The sequence below is a fragment of the Cricetulus griseus genome (genome assembly GCF_003668045.3).
Source record: "Cricetulus griseus strain 17A/GY chromosome 1 unlocalized genomic scaffold, alternate assembly CriGri-PICRH-1.0 chr1_0, whole genome shotgun sequence".
NCBI lineage: Eukaryota > Metazoa > Chordata > Mammalia > Rodentia > Cricetidae > Cricetulus > Cricetulus griseus.
Genome location: NW_023276806.1, coordinates 59,249,643 through 59,267,405, shown reverse-complemented (window position 1 = coordinate 59,267,405; position 17,763 = coordinate 59,249,643). Strand labels below are relative to the sequence as shown.

The following is a 17,763-nucleotide window of genomic DNA, read 5'->3' as shown; positions in this document are numbered from 1 at the left end:
TGTTCTGTATCTAGAAGCCAACCTGGGCTGTATATGGAAACTAACCTGGTATGCCTGGGAGAGCTAACCTGGTCTATATTGGGGAGATAATGTCGTCAGAAGTAACCCAAAGGGTAACATTCAGGGGTAGCCAGAAGGGGTAACCTAGAGTTAACCTGGGAAAGCCATTTCCTCCTTTTCAGGTCTTTGTTTTGAATTGGGGATTCTAATAAGCTATCTCAGAGGGTTCCTCTGAAGTTTTAATGAGTGTTGATATTTAAGGCAGTTAGCACAGCTTCTGGCTTGTAGTAAATACTCAACAAATGATGGCTGTCATGACTACTTTTTTTACAGCCTTCTTTGAGTTATATCAGGGATCTTCTCTGAAAAATGCAATACTTACAAAGTGGTCCTCCAACCAAATACTTATGTTTTCCTGCACTGGCATCATGGGAGAGAGGGATGAGCAGACCATGGAAGAATCATCCTTCCCTCACCCTGCCTTTGGCTCTGTGAGGGACGCACACCTTGACCAAAAAGGCAGGTCCCCAAATCTCCTTAGTCACAGGGTTAATATGTTACATGAATCAGATCTGAAATTCTGGCCCCTTCAAAGGCTGCAGTTCCTCCCTGTTTAATCAGACATGAAACAAATCGCGTGCTGCGGCAGAGGCGTACAAACACGCTTTAATTACAATATTGTAACACCAATTAGAGATCTATCTAATCGAGGACTCGGCACTTCCTGCTCGGATATTACTCCCATGTTGGGATAATTACTGCTAATTAAGCTTGGAACTAATTAGGCTAAATGATCTCATTTATACCAACAAAGATGACTTCTAGGAGTTCATAAGAAAAACTAGGGTGATCTTATCATTCCTGGGCTATTTGGCTTTCCATTCTGGGGAGGAAGCACCTTGCCTTGACATCAAGGTACGTGTGGCATTTGTCCTGTGGAATTCTGGGAGAGACAGTAACAGGTTCTTCATTTGTCTTCCCAGATTCTCCTACACAGGGAAACCAACCCTATCCACTCCTATCCACTCTAGGCATATTGTACTCCTTCACAAATGTGTGGAAAGCAGCAGCCACTGAGAGACTGGAGGTGGCAAAGAGCCATCCAGTGCAGCCTTGTTCTGGCTCCCATTTACCTGCAGTTCTAACTGATCTGTGTCAACATTCCTTCTCTATCCCCCACAGGGCAGAGGACACACCCATGGGGTTGGGCTCAGCCAGACTAACTGAGGCTTGTGCACGTTTCTTTTGCTACCTAACCCTCACTTTCCCTTTCTAGGATAGGGATAATAATAGTATCCTAGGGTGTGGTATTTTTTTTGTGTGTGTGTGTGGGGGGGTGAATAGCGTCTCCAGCATGGAGTGGAGGGTAAGGCTTGGAGCATGGTACTTATCAATAAGTAACACAATTCTTTACTTTCCCCTTCAAGGTCACCATAGTACCCAGTTCTGAAGTAAATCTCACTTTTACCTGCTGTGTATTCTTTTAGCTAGCTGTTCCACTTGAGGAAGTCACTTCTTCCTAGGAAGTACCACACCCATCATGTCACATACTTGACCAATTGTTCTACCCGAACTTTCTGACTTCATCTTTACGACAAAACTCCCCATTCAAGGTAAGAAAGCTGAAACCACAATAAATAACTAGCTTAGAAATAAAAACAACTGCCGGGCAGTAGTGATGCACACCTTTAATCCCAGCACTTGGGAGGCAGAGACAGGTGGATCTCTAAGTTTGAGACCAGCCTGGTCTAAAGAGCTAGTTCCAGGACAGCCTCCAAAGCCACAGAGAAACCCTGTCTTGAGACCTCCCCCTCCCCCCCAAAAAAAGAAAGAAAGAAAAAAAGAAAAAGAAAAGAAAAACAACCTTCACTGCTACTAAATGCCAAGTCCAGGAGCAGAACTCAGTCAGCATCTCCAAGTCACCATTACAATGGATTGCCCTCATCCCTACCTGTAACTGAAGGGATTGAAATCTTTGTCTTTGTAAAGCCTGCAATATTCACCAAGTACAAAGTCTTTATTGTGTGTCAGATACATGCTCCATTTTATGGAGAATAGCATGCTCCCCAATACAAACACCCTGACATATCAGTCTTAACACTAGACCCTACAGATACACACGTGCCTGTTTTCACATGCATACACACACCATGTATATAATCTTCACTGTATGGTTCCATGGGGACTATGCTGTCCTTTAGTATCTTCCTGGCCTCTGGAGGGTTCCCCCACACACACCGGGAATGATTTTTACCCCATTTTTCTGCTGCCCACATGCTGTTTCCTCATTCTTCCTAGAAGAACATGGTAAGCGAGGCACCTGGGCACAGAGCACCGGTTGACTTATTAGATGAGCATGCTTTTAAGGAATCTGGAAAGAGAGCAGGAAGCTGTCTCAAGAACAGGCCTTAAAATATATTTGGTGATTAATTAAAGAACATGAAAAATAAATAAATAACTACTTTGGCAAATGGGGAAACCTTTTATAAGATGATTCATCAAGCCGCCCTCTCAGCTCTCACATCCCCGGTGTATAGACAGAGGCTTAATGTACCATTTTTGATTCCATAAGCTAAGGTCCTTGGCTTCTCATACCATAAAGACCTGCCAGAGAGCAGAGGGCCTCTGTGGCTAGGGAAATATGCAGAACCAAATCACGGCATAGCGTGCCTAAGGGAGAATTTGGTTAACTTAACCATGTCCTGGCTGTTCTGTCCCCCGGTGGCCAGGATGAGTCTCAAGGGGGCGGGGTTTCTTCATGACTGTCCCAGAACTATTTATTATCCACTATTATTTAGGTAGGATCTACATATTAAATATGATCCAGTATTATTTAAGTAAGATCTACAGCCATCACTGTCATTTGGGGACCAACAGGGTGGGCTCTCCCTAGCAAAAAGCTTAATCTGAAGGTTCAGTGCTGAAATGAGTCTTCCTAAACAGTCTTTAAAATACCCTCAGTGATGGTGTGCACTGGTTCTTTCACACAGGGTCTTTTTCAAATTCCCCTCAGTATCCGAATGCTTGCTTATTCATTTATTCGTTTGTTCAGCTGACACGGGGCTATTCTGAGCTCTATTTGGATGGGCCTTGGGAAGATGATATGCTGGCCAAGAAGGAGTGACTGCTCTCCTGTGATTGTTCCCCACCTCCAGCCCCCGAAGAGTAGGTTATGTGTCATTCTTATCTGAGAAGTGTTTTTTCTCTCTGGGAGGACAAAGGAAGAGAAAATTCAGAAGTAGTTGGTTTAATGCATTCGATCTTCTTCCGGCAAAAGTGGCATGTCACCCACCAAGGGGATGGGAAGGGGCTAGGTTGGCAGGCAGCTCAGAGAGCAGAAGGGCAGAAACACAAGTAGAGGACAAAAAGGAAAAGGGAAAGCCAAATAGCAAGAGGTCTTAGCATTCCTTCAAACAGTATGTGATGAGCTACAGATAAGGATGCTAGGCCCAGCACTAGGGTTACACACAGATCAAAAGTAAGGTGAAATGTGTCTTCTAAGAGGTATGCAATACTAGATGGAGAAAGAACATGATGAATTTGGAGATGTTTCTCAGGTAAACGGGTTCTCAAGAGTATTTGGATGTAGAAATTAAGAGAGGAAAGAACTCAGTGCCAGGTGGTGGTGGTGTACTCCTTTTAATCACAGCACTTGGGAGGCAAAGGCAGGAAGATCTCTGTGAGTTCAAGGCCAGCCTGGTCTACAAGAGCGAGTTCCAGGACAGGCTCCAAAGCTACAGAGAGAAACCCTGTCTCAAAAAAAAAAAAAAAAAAAAAAAAAGAATACAGTGAAGGGTTTTCTTGGGAGGGGGGACTGCATGGAAGCTGGTGTGGTTAATTAACCAGGAAAGGGGATGCAGGTGATTATTCTGCCTTTCTAAAATAAAGTGTATGTGGCTTCTTTTTGTGTTTTTGCTTTGCTTATTTTTTTTTTGCCAAAGATGCCCGTGGGAGAGCAAGGTTGAGGTGTGCATGGATAACTAACAGCAAGGGGTCTGGAACTCTGAGAAGCATGAAGGTGTTGGGGAAATGGGACAGTGGTGAAAGCTACAGAAAACCTTCGGAGAAGTAAAGGAGTCACTGGTTAGCAATCAATGTGTAATCAATATTCCAAGGCAGAGAGGAGGGGTAAGGAAAAAGGAGCAAAATGTAGAGTGTGCACATGGAAGAATTTAAGAGCCCTGTGTCCTACCCACTGGGTGACCAGGTAAGCTGCACATAAAAATTGGAAAACGTAGTCCCTGCACCTGGAAGATGATCATGCCAAACTGTGCCCACTCTACTTTGTAGAAACTGCTTTGGCCAAAGTCACAAATGGCTTCAGGTGGGCAAGCCTATGAGGTGCCCGCCAGCCTGCATCTTGCCTGCTTTCTCCGAAAGGCTTGCATCACTGCTCAATACCTCTTGACATAACTCTGGGGACACTATCTTTTTTATGTTCTGGTTTTTTTGAGACAGAGTCTCTCTGTGTAGCCTTGACCATCCAGGAACTCACTGTGTAGACCAGGCTGGCCTCTGAATTCACAGAGATCTGCCTGCTTCTCCCGAGTGCTGGGACTAAAGGCGTGTACCACCGCTGCCCAGCTGACACTACCTTTTTTTTTTTTTTTTTTTTTTTTTTTTTTTTACATCTCCCATCTTTCACCTTTTCTCAGCTTTGCCTTTTAAATTAAATATCAAGGATTCTCCCACATTCCACCCTAAGACTTCCCTTTTCATTCAATAAGCTCTCTGTGGCTGATTTTACAGAGCTTCCAGATGGCTCTCAAGTTGGTCTCTCTACACCTCCCTGAACAGAGCACCTGATATAGAAGGAAAGCAGTGAAGGTTTGCTGAAACTGAGTTCGATCTTTCCAGCCACCAGCCATCATGGAGTCTTCACACTCATGAAAAGAAGTCTTCATGCCTGCCCTCCCCCCCGCCCCCAAAAGGACAGTTACTAGGGAGAATTTACTCTTGTGTCTCCAGAGATGATTTGCTCTTAAGCACTGCCATCCTAGGACAGAGGTCTATTGGAGAAGTCACAGTTAAGAAGACAACCTGTACTCTACAAAGATAAGGCCCTGACCATGGAGGTGGCGTCATTAGCATATCTAAAGCTTGCTAGGCAAACACTTTCTTAGGAAAGGGGCCATCGAGCTGGGCCTCAGAGAGGAGCACACAGAAGGTCACTAATAGTTCGGTGCATGGTCGATGAGTTGCACACACCTTCAAAGTGTGGTTGTCAGAGCTGCAGTGGAACCTTAAATTTGAAACAGATGGCCAGGAGTTGAGCAGAAAGGCAGGCAGACCTGCTGGGCCACTAGCATAACCACCTGAGCAGATAAGGGGGCTCTGCGATTGGAGGAGGGAGAGATTGGCTCCTGAGATTGTGGGACTGGGGTGGGGGTGGCCGAGAACTGGGGGAGACTTCATTGTGCAGGAACACTACCAGCCTTCACTCTGGTCTCATTATTTCCCTACACATTTTCCTCCTTCCTCAGAGTCAGGATCAGTTATATGCCAAGCTTGATGCCTTAAAAAAAAAAAAAAAAAAATGACTTGTATACCACTAATTGTTGAACACATCTTATTATTTTTTAAAGTGAAATATTTTTCTCATGGCTTTTACTTGACTTAGGAATAAATGAATGGATTCCATTTTGTCTCTCCCTCCTAAATTTCCCTTAGGCATAGGCCAAATATGTGTGAAATGTCAGCTCAATTAGGGTATGTTGGAAGTTATCTCTGCTTGTGAGAAGCAGGCGAGGGTAGAGGTCTCTTCCTAACCTGCAGATGTCACTGCTACTGCAGTGGAAGCAATAATGATAATCTTTGATTAAGGAAATTAAACAACAGCAAAACTCTTCTCTGCAAATAACGATCTCCTAAATTTCATATTGTCTATGAATTCACATGTTTAAATGAACCCATTACCACAGCCAATGGGTTTGGAAAGTCCACTTGCTGGAGTTAGTGGGTGTCAAGACGAGGAAAGCTAGGAGCAGTGTGCCTTTTGGAGAGAGAGAGAGAGAGAGAGAGAGAGAGAGAGAGAGAGAGAGAGAGAGAGAGAGAGAGAGAGAATGGGGTTGTGGAGAGGTGGCTCAGTGGTTAGCCAGAGTTTTGTTCCCAGCACCTGCATCAGGCAGCTTATAATGGTGGGTACCGCCACTCATGTGCACATACCCCCACCACCCACACACAATTTAAAAGTAAAAATTTTTATATTTTTGGTTGTGAGCCTAGCCTTTAACAGCTGAGCCATCTCTCTAGCCCTAAAAGTAAAAACCTTTTAAATACTCTTAATTAAAAGGAGGAAAAACAGAATATGAGACTCCTTTGTGAAGTGAAATAAAACCGCAATCACAATCAGTTCAGAAGTGGAAATCCTTCCCACAAAGGAAGAAGCTCCTGGCCCCTTCTGGGGCTTCCCAACCACACAGCCTCTGCTTCCCACAGGGCCTAATTTAACATCACGCTGCCCCCCCCCCCCCCCCGAGCCACCAGCATCCATAGAAGATGACGTAATAGGGCATCTGATGCAATAGCCTCAGGTATTCAAAACCTTTCTGTGTAGATTTCCCCCAGATCATCACACATACACATTATCACCATTTTAAACACAAAGTTCATAGTTAGGCTTATATAGAAATGACAATAACCAGTGGCACTTAAGCTCCAGAGCCTGCCACCTTCGTGGGCTCCTCCTGAGGAACCACATCTAAGGAAGTTTGACTCTTTTTCTTCTGGTGCCCTATCTCCTAGCTGAATAAACCAGGGATCCCAATCCTGGACTCAGCCCAGCCTGCGCATATATATCTCCTCCTCACGTTAATCCTGAACATATTGTGCTCTGCTATCTGTTGGTGTTTTTATACCAACAAAACACTCAATGTCTCCATGGTAAACTTTAATTTCATTTGTCTATCCTGAGACAAGGTCTCTCTGTGTAGTTCTGGAATTCGCTATCTAAACTAGACTACCCTTAAACTCAAAGAGATCTGCTCACTTCTGCTTCCCAAGAGCCACCATGCCCAGCCCTCTCTCTTTATTGCTATTAGTACACTGGTCATTTGATTGTGGATTCTCAGTGGAGCTTACTTTAAGGGATAAGAATTTTAAGAAACAGTAATTTGAGATTTTTAGCAACTAAAACAAATTGTAAGTGTTGTGTTGGCCATCCGGGAATGGCTGGCAGTTGGTGAGGATTGGGGTGGAGGTAGGTCTAGCCAGGGAGAAAAGAATGAAATCTGCCAGGCACCTGCTATGTGCCAAGATCCATGGACAAAAGTCTTTTACATCCACACCACATGTGATCCCAAAGAACAACAATCCCATCCCAAATGTCCTGGCAGTTTGCATCAAGATTCCCTAGTTTATGGTTTAAACTCATGTGTGGAAGGGGATGGAGCTGGGCCTGGGGAATTTGTTCCAATTCTGAGTTACCCAAGTCCCTAAGCAGCCAGCCTTCTAAGGCGCACGCGCGAGAGCACCCCCCCACCCCCCCACACGTCATTCCACAGAGGCGCCAGTGCTAGGGTTCCCTTTCCAGCATGAGCTCAACAGCCACTAGTGGCCAGGCATGGGGAAGAATGTCTGCGGGCAAAGCAGGCAGCCTGAGGCAATGTTTCTTCCTTAGCAAATGGTATGAGGAGTCCAGCATGAGGGACAGAAACCTCTGCCACTCACTCACAGTGACACTGAGAACATCAATGGGGAGCCACTGAAGATATGCATGGGGTGGAGTGGGCAAACTCTTCTCTTTAAGTTTTCTCATGCTGAAAAGTTAGGGTGTTGGAAGACACAATAGTCAATGTCCTTCCAACTCCTGTTATTCTATGCTTTTGTCTTAAGAAGTCCTGATGGTTGATCATGATTGTCAATTAGACTGGACTTACAGTCAGCTAGAAGACATACTTCTGGGTGTGCCTGTAAGGGTGTTTCCAGAAAGGGTTAATTGAAAGGGGAGATGCACTCTGAATGTGGGTGACACCATCCATGAGGTCCCAGAAAGAATAAAAGGGAGAAAGTAGCTGAGACAAGTGTGTCTGCTTCCTCACTGTAGATGTCCTGTGAGCAGCGGCCATATGTCTGGCTCTTCACTGTACATGTCCTGTACTAGTCTCTCATGCTCCTGCTGCCGTGCTTTCCCCGGTATTCTGGACTTTATCCCCTCAAACAGCCCTTCTTTAAGTTGCTTTAATTCAGGATTTTGTGACAGCACTGAGAAAAAGTAACTAATAAGGAGTAAACAGAAGGTATTTGTCAACTGTGTAATGAGTCTGTTGGATTTTGTTACAGCTCTAAGGTCATGAAAAATGATAATTGAAAAAATCCACAAAGGTCCTGTCTAATAGAAATTTTCATAAATGTGGACCTGTTCCCTACATGTACTCTCCAGTATGGGAGTAACTGACACCAGGCTATATTAATATTTAAAATAAAGGCAATGTGGCTAAGATACTGATTTTTAATGCCTAATTTCATACTAATTAATTCAAGTTTAAATGGCCCTATGTAGCAAGCGACTCCCACACCAGACAGGACAAACACCAACTTTATTTAAGCCAGGCACCAGGTACAAAGATCAAAGAACATGGTGAAGGGTTGAGAATGGTCTTGGAGTAAAGAATGAAGGCAGACATGGGTTTGATTTAGGTAATTTACAAATAGAGCACAATTACTGTTTTAGGCCTTCTAAAGAGGACGCTCACATTTTGTGATGAAGACAGTGATAATAGGTTCTTTGCAACTACCTAGAACTTTATGCCCCGCAGAGGTCTTTCTTGGGGTGTGGTTTGAACCTCAGCATAGCTCTGCACTGCAGAAAACAAGTAACAGTTTCTCATTTTACAGACAATGAAATCTAGACCCGGATATTTGCCTAAGGCCACAGACTTCAAAGAGTGAGGAAGGAATATTTTGAACCAAGCTCTCGACTTCATTTTTCACTAGTTCCTTTCACAGACAAGGTAACTTCCAAGCTCCGTCCCCAGTTGCCCTCCCCCACTAGCCCCCTCAGTCCTTCTTCGTGGAAATTAAATGTAAGAATGGGAAACATGAGGAAAGGGAAGGGACAGGAGAGACCCCTCTAACAGGTAAAACTGAAGCCTGAAGAAATCAAGAATTGGTTTTGTCTCTTGTGAGAGAAGGTGTGAAAAACTGTCCCTTGCTAAGCACTAGGAGTAGCTGTTCAATGAAAAGAGTGCATTCCCTTCGTCCTTTGGCCTGGTTGTCCAGCCAGTGACTCCCATGAGATCACAGAGCCATATTGTGTCCCAAGGCTTCTACTGTTTCCAAAAGTCACAGTCCCATCAAAAAGTAAAGTCTGTCTCCCACCCACTGAGCATGCTGCAAAGGGCTTAAAGCACACCTCCCTGGGGCCACTTGTGCTGAACTTGAACACCAGACCTGATGCTCCCTGAAGGATTTAATATGTCTGAGTCTCAGTTTCCTCCACTGCAAAAGCAGAGGATCATTGCTCTTCTATCCTAGGTGGCCATGGGATGCATTAATGGAGATACACTATGAACCCCCGGGGCATAGAGTTTGTGAGTGGTGGTTATTAATATTTTACACAACCTAGGGACTGCAGATTCTTGTGGATTCTAAAATAGGACCTGCAGAAACTACATCCAGACAAGGTAGGATGGAAAAGATCCCCTGCAAGACAAAGGACATGGCTTGGCTTGGCTATCGAAGGTGAAAGTGAACGGATACCCTGCAGGTACTAAACAGTGGCTGGTAGTTCAGTAACTGGGGCAGGTGGGGCGGCTTTCTCTTGACTTTTTATCACCCTGTACAATGATGTCAAACCTTGTTCTCCCTGCCCCCAAGTTCTAGCCCTCCATATACAAGTACTTTTTGGCTATTTACTTGAATGTTATTAACACCCGAATGGGAAATCGGACTCCCCAGCACACAGCACCCTCTCCTTCAGTCACTGATAAGCTATCAAGTACCTGGCATGTGCTATGCCCCGTGGTTGTTTTTGTTGTTGTTTTCCCATTGCTTTGTTTTTTAGATTTATTTTCATTTTTATGTGTCTGCGTGTTTTTCAGTGTCTGTCTGTCCATCTCACGTACACATTGCCTGTGGAAGCCAGAAGAGAGTGTGAGATCTCCTTTGGACTGGAAATACGTAAGCCACCATGTGGGTACTGGGAATTGAACCCAAGTCCTTTGAAAGAACAGTCAGTGCTCCTAACCACTGACCTACTGCAGATTGTGTAGGAAAAGTTCTGTGAAGAAAAATGCAAAGGGGAATGACATGGCAGAGTGTCTATGAGTGACAAATGATGTATTAGGAAAGGCCTCCGTGAAGAGGTGACAGTGGAAACCTGACCAAGAAAAAGGGGCAGCCCTATGAAGATCCGAAGGCAGAATGTTGCAGTCAGACAGAGAGAATAAGACAAGCAAAGGCCCGGAGGCAGAAATGAACTTGGTGCCCTTGAGGGACTGAAAAGGCTTGGATGGCTGAAGCTGGAGCACTGAGGGTTAAGAGATGACAGTGAGAGCAGAGCTGGCCAGGTTATTCGGGGTTTATATGAGGCCACAGGAAGGAGTTTGGCTTTTGTTCTAAATGCAGGGAGGGTCATTTGGACATTAAGTGGGAGAACAATGAGATCTGCTCTGCCTTTTAAAGAGATTATTCTTAATCCAGCCACCCTCTGCCCAGACTCATGTGCGTGCACAAGTGCTCGATGGGTTGGTTGGTCCTCCTGAGAGCATTCCCCACGAGGCCAGTTACCTGCCTGTTGTCCCGAGCCACCCTCCACCTTGTGCAATCTGTTGCTGGATCTCCACAGTGCTTACAGAGTTCAGCCTTCCCTCTGTACGGCCAACACCCTGATGTCGGCCCTTGAATAAGGGGTTGCTGAGTCATCTCTCCTGCTCAAGAACGTTCAATAGCTCTCCAGCACCCAGGAAGCCAAGCTGCAATTCTCTAACCCTCCACTGAGAAGCCCCCAAAATCAGTTTGTCAGCTTTTCTCTATACTCACCTACAGGCGTCCTGTAGCAACATGGCTTTCTTGAGCATGGCTTGTTTGTACTTGGGCAATTTTCTGGTTCGGCATTGACTCTTTCCCCAGTTACATCTGTTGGCATCCTATGCAGTGCATCCCCCCTCCCCCAGTCCAGTGATCCCATCTCTCCTGGATGCTTTCTCTGCTTTTGCTGATCTTGTGTGGACTTCCCACAGGATTTCACCTGAACCTATTTAAAGCATTTATTGTATTCTTCCTTGTGTTATAGTTGTCTGTGTGCGTGTCTTACTCCCCCTCCTAAATCAGTTTCTTGAGGATGGGGACAGAATCATAGTCACTCTTTCTGTCTGTCAGTACCTAACAGAGCGTGGCATGCAGGAGGTGCTTGAATGAACTGTGAACAAATAGATCCTAAAATTCATCTTTAGGCCCCTTGGCTCAATTTGATGATTTTAGTAAGTTGTGAGAGGGAATGAGAAGGGGTAACCTTTTAATCTTTACAATGGTGTTTTCAGAGCTCCAGGGAAACACAAGCATGGAAATAGTTCTCCATTGTTTTCCATGGAGTAGATGTCAGAAAAGGCCACTTGGGAGTTGCAGAGAATCGCACACTGTGCCCACAGTGCCCTAGGACACAGATTCGGTGTCTGTGGCTCTTGCTACTCACAGTCCTTCAAATCCTAATTTGGTGGGTTTATGGGAAATCATGTAAAACCGTTTCCCTCAGCAATTAATTTTGAGTTGATCAGATCCTTTTCAGGAGAGAGAGAGAGAGAGAGAGAGAGAGAGAGAGAGAGAGAGAGAGAGAGAGAGGATGAAAGTTTCAGCTAATTCCCTGATTCTTCGGCCTCATATTAGCATTCCTGAAAGCCTGAATTAATGTGTTGGGGTTTACCTCAATCAATGGAGCTGCAGGGTCCATTTGTCTTCAGTGATTTTGCTTTGGAAAAAAAGGTGCTGATGAACTTCACAGAGCAAAGACTTCTCTTTACGAAGAAGATGTGTTGGGCATCCCCTCTGGAAGTGACAAGGCGGGCTTTCCTCCTTTGCCATCCCTTGCTTTATGCAAAGATCTGAACTCCTTTTATGAATAGGACAGAACTATACACCCGTTACTATTGAAATCACACATACTTCTCGTACACTGTTTAGCTGCAAGCCATCTGTTATTAATTATGTCTGAGCATCATAAAGACCCAATGAAGAGTTCCTTGTTGTTTCTCCATTTTAATAGCTTAAGATATCCAGCCCAGAAGATGAAGATCATTCATGACAGTTCCTTCAGTGAGAAAGAAACCTGGCAGGTGATGCTTCCTGGGTGTGAGATGGCTCACCCTGGACTCCCATCTATGCCACACCTCTCTTGCCTAGCAACAAGCTTGTTTAAATAGATGGCATTTATGTGCTTACATTCACTTTCCCTTCTCTAATTTCACACCGGTGACTTATTCTGAAATTTGCAGTTCAACCAGCACGACTTAAGTGAAGGGTGCCTGTTGTGTAATATTAGTTTGAGATGCATTCCATGTTTATGCTGTGGAATACATATTTAATGATGCAAAGATGTGTTGCATTCTTTTATGCTGCATTTGTCTAACTCTGTAAAGCTGTGTTACTTTGCCTGTTTAAGACACCTGATTGGCCTAATAAAGAGCTGAATGGCCAATAGCTAGGCAGGAGAGAGAAAAGGTGGGGCTGGAGGGCAGAGAGAATAAAAAAGAGGGAGACACAAGAAAAGAAGGAGGAGAGGGGTCAGCCACCCAGCCACAGAGTAAGTCATGGAGTGAGAAGGAAAGAAAGGTACATAGAATAGAGAAAGGTAAAAGCCCAGTGGCAAAAGGTAGACTGGATAATTTAAGTTAAGAAAAGCTGGATAGAAATAAACCAAGCAGCTGGGTAGTGGTGGTGCATACTTTTTATCCCAGCACTTGGGAGCCAGAGGCAGGCAGATCTCTGTGAGTTCAAAGCCAGGGTGGTCTACAGAGTGAGTTCCAGGACAGGATCCAAAGCTACACAGAGAAACCCTGTCTCAACAAACAAAAGAACAAACAAACATACAAAGAAAAAAACCAGCCCTCCCCCCCCAAAAAAAGAGAAAAGAAATAAGCCAAGCTAAGTCCAGGCATTCATAAGTAAGAATAAGTCTATAAGTCTCCGTGTATTTATTTGGGAGCTGAGTGATGGTTCCCCCAAAGAGTAAAAGAGTTATAAACAAACAAACAAACAGCCAGGCAGTGGTGGCACACATCTTTAATCTCAGCACTCAGTAGGCACAGACAGGTGGAACTCTGTGAGGCTGGTCTACAAAGTTACACAGAAAAACCCTGTCTTGAAAAACCAAAGAAGAAGAAGAAGAAGGAGGAGGAGGAGGAGGAGGAGGAGGAGGAGGAGGAGGAAGAGGAGGAGGAATAAAGAAAAATATGCCTTTCCTGACTGATTTCTAGAAGGTTCCATCCACTGAGTATGTATGTGAATATATAGTTATTTCCAAGAGTTTAGTAACCAGCTTTCTACCAGGTTCCTCTCTGGGTCCTAATTCCTGGTCTTTTTTTGGGGGGGGACTGGACAGGGTCTCATTACGTAGTTCTGGCTGTCCTGGAACTAACTAACCAAGCTGGCCTTGAACTCACAGAGATCTGCCTGCCTCACCTCCCAAGTGCTAGGTGGGACTAAAGGAGTGCACCACCACACCTGACCTAATTCGTGGTTTTACAGACCCAACTATTGTTCCACAGCCCCGGAAGTCCCCCACAGTAATCTTTTTCAAGAACTAGTTTTGTATCTCAGAGAGCTCAGCAGGAAGGTGAATACTGGGGTTCTGCTTTTAGAGTGAGGGTCCACTCTTGATGTTGGTTCTCCGAGGGAAGGAAGAAGAGAGTGCCTCTATGCTACAACGCTCTCAGGTACCCTGAGAGAGCTATCATGAGCTAAATCAGAAAGGCACACCTGGTGCCTGCAGGGTTCAAGCGGGTTACAGTGGCAGAAGAGATGTAAAGCATCTGTCCTTTCAAGCTGGCTAGAGAACGTGAGGGTGACAGTTGAAGCAGGGGATTCGGTCAATTAACACCTACAAGATTCTTCCATCCCAAGCCCACCCTGCTCCATTTAAATAGCAATGATTTGCTTAAAGCTCTAAAAGGCATTTTTGGATAGATCATTAGAAGATGAAAATCAGGGATGATCTTTGGCTAGGCATCACATCACAAAGCTGACACTTAAGCTTCTGACAGAAATTTTTTTTTAATTCTCATTTAAGAGAACTATAAAACTGGGGGCTAGAGAGATGACTCAGTAATTAAGAGCACTCGCTGCTCTTCCAGAGGACCTTGATTTGATTCATAATACTGCATGGTGGCTCACAAACTATAACTCCTGTTCCAGGGGATCTGACACCCTCTTCTGGCTTCCATGGGGACCAGGCTCACATATGGCACACACACACACAGAGGCAAAACACATACACATAAAATTCTTTAAACTCAGAGATCTGCCTGCCTCTGCCTTCAGAGTGCTGGGATTAAAGGTGTGCACTACCACTACCCAACTTTGAAAAAATATTTTTAAAGAACTCTATAAAATATGAAGAATGGCTATCAAAAGCAAGCAAGACCAAAGCAAATGGCTCTGAAAATGTCAAATCTGGGGCTCAGCAGTTAAGAGAAACGTTTCTTACAGAGCTCCTGAGCTTGATTCCCAGAACCCACATGAGAGTTACAATCACCTGTAACCAGCTCCAGGAGATCAGAAGCCACTGGCCTCTTCAGGCACCTACACTCAATATGCACGCACACACAATTAAAAATAAAATGTCAACTCTAACAAAAATTAATTTCAAAATTGAAAAGAGCAGACACAACTTAAATCTAACAAGTAAATGACTAAAGTCCAAATTGCCTACATAGTGGCATATGGAGAGAAAGACAGGGACAGAGAGAAACGAGAGGTAGAGAGAGAGAGAGAGAGAGAGAGAGAGAGAGAGAGAGAGAACGCAAGCGAACTCACACCGGGGGAGAGGCATATTTGCATATTTACACATTCGGATAAGATGCTGGAAAAAACAAAAATAAGTACACTCCCAGGCTGCACCAAGGAGAGAATGTACCTAAAGGAAGTGAGGAGACAGTGCTTTCCTCCAGTGAAGCACAGCCATCAATGTTGACTCCTCCTTTTACAAGGAATTTGATAATAATAGGCATATTGATAACCATAGGCCCTCAGTATAACAGCCACCAAGAAAGCAAATTTTACATCACCGCCTATACGGAACTTCCAGAGGGCCACCCAGAGAGTCATAAGGGGGACCCTCACACCATTTCCATATGCTCAGGGCCAAGTATTGTTAACATGGATGAAACTGACTGTGTGTCTCCAACAGAATCAGGACCAGGGACAGATGAAAATTAAGCCTGCCAAAAGGCACTGAGCTGCCCAAGTGGCCCTGTACCTACTGGTCCTTTCACAGCTTCTGCAGGGCTCCCTGGGGAGGGAGGTGTTATTATCAGTTCAGGCTCAGGAGAACAGACCCCAGGAACTCAGAATCCCTTCTAGCCCTAACCAGCCCTGGTTAACTTAGGTGTCCTTCAGTCTTTCTCAGGGGAAAGGTATTTGGGAACTAGATCCAAAAGGAAGTGTAGATCCAAAAGGAAATGTTCTTGGCAGAACACTAGGGTGGCTTTGTTGGTTTTGTTGTTATATCTCTGAGCTCTGGGAAAATACTGGTTCAGTCAGTGACATGGGGCTGTGAAAAAGAACTGGACATTGAGACTGGCTCTGATTGGACTTTAAGCAAACTACTTGACTTCTCAGAGCCTTTCTTCTTCATCCACACACATCACTACTTTACAGTTGTTGGAGGGTTAAATAAAATATCATATTTCACTTATTTTAGCATGCATATTTTTCACATTTTAGTAGCTCTGAAATCAACAATTTGATATTTAAAATCAAACATTTTAATATTGACAGTATGTACAGCACACATGCAATTTATTTGGTAGTAGTTTTTCTTCTTTCACAATGGCACATTCAGTAAGTCTGGTAAAGAACTCAATGGCAGCAGGCATAGTGGTGCACACCTCCAACCTCAGCACTTGTAAGGCAGACCCAGGTGAATCTCTGTGAGTTCAAGGCCAGCCTGGTCTGCATAGTAATTTCCAGGCCAGACAGAATTACATAGTGAGACCTTGTCTCAAAAAAATAAAAATGGCAATTTATATTCAAAGGAAAATGCTACCACTTACTAAACGCACAGTGCTCAGTACAATGCTAATTCCACTTTTCTTTTCCTAGAGAACCAACCATCTCACAACCTGTTGAAGGAAGGACAGGTCCTCCAGAACTAATCAGTGAAACCCACCTGCAGATCCCCAGTATGGAAAATTGATGAGAAAGGTCATACCCATCTAATCTTACCAGCGTTTCTATTCTGTTCTGCACACATGGGCATGTGTGTGTACACACACTTAAATGTAATATGTATATGCTTTCTCATCTCATTTTTCCTATGGTCATGTAAACATTCTGTAATGTTCCAACTGTGCTCACTCAGTATATTTTGGTTCAAATTGAAACTCATTTGTTGAATACAAGCCTAAATGTGTTATCTGGTTTTATTTTGGGAAACAGGCTCTGCCTGCCATCACCAACACTCTACCCCCATTTTTTGCAACCAATCACGTACCACCGAATGTCTTTGTCAGGTTTAATATCCTTCAGGTCTGACTTTTCTCTCCTGTGCTCAATTCATGATGCTTCACTTTGCCACAGAAGCATATAATAAACTGGATGCTGCAAGGATGCATCAGTAGGGGAGATTTTTTTCCTTGACCTGGCTGGCCCTGAACATAATCATCAGAGAGGCTTTTTGTAGCTGGCCACCGTGTTGTAAGTACAGATTTTTCCCCATGTAAGAACGTACCTAATCCCTTATAAAATGTTATCAAGTGCTGTCTCGCTGTTATTTTATGTTGGTGAGTTACCTAGGTTAATTACATATTACTCAGAATCCATTCCTTAATATCTGCTTCACATTATTTAGCTACCTTAAAGTGTATGTGAACTAATCTTGCAGCAACATTAGAACTTCATTTGCTAGCTCTTTCTACACAGCAGCATGAAGCTTGGCATCCCTACCAGAGGGTATATAGTGGCCAAATTGAGTTTTGGTTTGGCCTATTAGCTAGTTGGTTAATCAATGTTCAGTAAGCGCCCAATATATTCTCATCACCATGCTGTGTTATGGGAGTTACTACAGAGATGAAAGTTAGAACTTCAAGGAATTCAGCTTTCATGGCAGAAGCATGAAACAGAAGCCATGTTGAGCAGAGGTACTCTCTAGTGACGACACATAACTGATTCATGTGTGGCCTCCATTGCCTCTTTTGATGCATATACATAGAAGGCCTGTGGCATGCTGAGCCACCTCAGCTAGTAACAGGCTGCCCTGGGACACCTATCCTCTGCAGGAGCTGTCTGCTCACCAACAGTCTATGTTTACAGACTATTTGCACTGGTTCTTTGCATTATTATATCTGTATGATTTAATTAAACACATTTGAAACAATATAGGTGCAGAAAAGAAACCATGTCTACAACTCTCAGTGTAAGATAGGCATTTAGAGTGAGTTACTAAAGGCCTAGCATGGTGGAGCAGTGGTTAAGCAGCATACTGCTCTACAGAGGGCCAGAGTTCAGTTCCCAGCACCCAAATTGCATTACTCACAGCCACCTGAAACTCCAGCTCCAGGGGACCTGATGCCTCTGGCCTCCTGGGACACTTGTGCTCATGTGCACACCCTC

The 17,763-nt window shown here is 44.3% G+C and overlaps 1 protein-coding gene and 1 non-coding gene across 4 annotated transcripts in view; one reads left to right on the top strand and one right to left on the bottom strand.

Moving 5' to 3' along the window:
• Bcl9 (BCL9 transcription coactivator) overlaps positions 1-17,763 on the bottom strand; it is an 89,165-nt gene that overhangs the window by 54,622 nt on the left and 16,780 nt on the right. The gene's annotated exons all lie outside the window — the stretch shown is intronic.
• LOC113833232 lies at positions 14,117-14,201 on the top strand. The gene has a single exon (XR_003480798.1). It is a non-coding gene; the product is annotated as a small nucleolar RNA SNORD71 (small nucleolar RNA).